This window comes from Sinocyclocheilus anshuiensis, unplaced genomic scaffold, assembly GCF_001515605.1.
Source record: "Sinocyclocheilus anshuiensis isolate Anshui unplaced genomic scaffold, SAMN03320099.WGS_v1.1 scaffold525, whole genome shotgun sequence".
Classification (NCBI taxonomy): Eukaryota; Metazoa; Chordata; class Actinopteri; order Cypriniformes; family Cyprinidae; genus Sinocyclocheilus; species Sinocyclocheilus anshuiensis.
The window spans coordinates 73,661-75,430 of record NW_015539840.1 but is presented as its reverse complement, the minus strand read 5'-3'; the positions used below and the strand labels follow the sequence as shown (position 1 = coordinate 75,430).

General features: G+C 37.7%; 1 pseudogene; it reads left to right on the top strand.

Moving 5' to 3' along the window:
• LOC107684458 (uncharacterized) overlaps window positions 1–1,508 on the top strand; it is a 5,588-nt pseudogene extending 4,080 nt beyond the window's left edge.
• The last annotated feature ends 262 nt before the right edge of the window (window positions 1,509–1,770 follow it).

The following is a 1,770-nucleotide window of genomic DNA, read 5'->3' as shown; positions in this document are numbered from 1 at the left end:
ACCACAGAAATGCACGCTTCAAACAAAACAGTCAATGAAGACGAAGAAGAGGATGATGTGTTCTCCCGGTGCTTATTTATACTATAGTCGCACTGATAGTGACGGCATGGCTGTCGCCGGCCAACGTGTTGTTGGTGTTATTTCAATGTATGCTTCAGACACGGGTCACGACGAGGCGTTCCCCATAGCGACCCCTAGAGGACGCAGTTCGAAGTTCCCATGAAAGGGAACAAATGTTTTCAAGGATCTTCAAATGAAACAGTGTTTAAGGCTAAAGTGAAAGTGGCTGTGCATGTTGAACACAATATTCTTGTTTTATTGGTGCAAACGGTCCACATATTTGCACTATTCCGTATTTTACAGAACAAAAATATGAGTATAATATAAAAGTAAATTATAATGTCATTCATTGCAAACATTTATTTGAAATGCTGAACCTATAAAAACTTATTTAAAGTGAAACTGAAGCTGCTCATATCCCTCTCATTCAGCATGGATCGTTTCCATGAAGTAATCGTTAGTTGCAGAGTAACATTTGGTTTCTGAACTATTATTAAGGAAGGCTTTGTTCTTCTCTAGTGTCCCAATATCCACTTAAAACAGCATCAATTCACATACGCGAATAATGTGTTTGGAAAAACCCCACGAATGCTCGCACTGACTGTCAGATACAGATACATACCTGTATTAAACAAGTTAGTATTGCTAGAAATTATATTGTGCTAGAAATTATATTGTGCTAGAAACGATACTGTACTAGATATAGATATGTGCGATCAGCAGAAAGAAAATACTCCGTCAGATAAGAGGAAAGACTTCATTCAAACAATAAAGGGTCTATTTTTATTTGTGTTCCTGCAAAATAACAGCAAAACCTCCTACTTTTTGTAAAATAAAGAAAAGAAACAAAATGCTTTTGCCGTGAACAACTTCCTAAAACGTCTCACAAATTAATCAAAACTCGCAGCAAACTGCCAACTGTCACAGGGGAAACTTGGGAAATATATCAAGAAAGCTTGAAGTGCATCATTTAAAGTGTCTGCATTTTGCTTATTTGACGTGAGTGCATGTTTGGAATAAATCGTAGCATGTTTCAGATGATAAAAACTTAAGTTGTAGTTCAGAAAACACGGTATAGAAGATGAATTCTCAGAGAACCCCTGTTCTACAGTATGATGAATCTGAACTAGCATTCATTCTCTGTAGCTCAAGCTCAAACAACGACACCAGTCCTAAACTCTCAGGATCCCTCAACTACAAACACACCAGAAACTACAGGCATTAATCAGTTATGTAGAGTCTCTGATAGATCTGCTAATATAAGGATAGATAATGCTGAGTTATCTTGTGTGTTATCTAATTAAAATATGATTGTCATGATTAATCTGAACTAACATCCATCCTTTCCAGCTCAAGCTGATTCAGCGACAGCAGTGATTCCAGTCCGCATCACAAACTCTCAGGATCCCTCAACTACAAACCCACCAGAAACTTCTACAGGTACATGATGCTGCTGCTGCTCTTTAGCATTGATGATGTTACTGATGATCAGTGGTGGAAATGGCCAAAATTCACCGGTGGGAGTCTAGATAGACTCTGCGGGGTGTGTGGGGAGGACATAAGGGTAATTTTAGATGAACTTTCGGATGCATTTAATTATAAAAACCCTCTGTAATCTAAAATAACATTACACTTATTTCATATTTTCTCTAAACCTTCTTGAATATCAAGACAGGCACCCTGAAAATTCTGGCCAAATTAAAGATATGC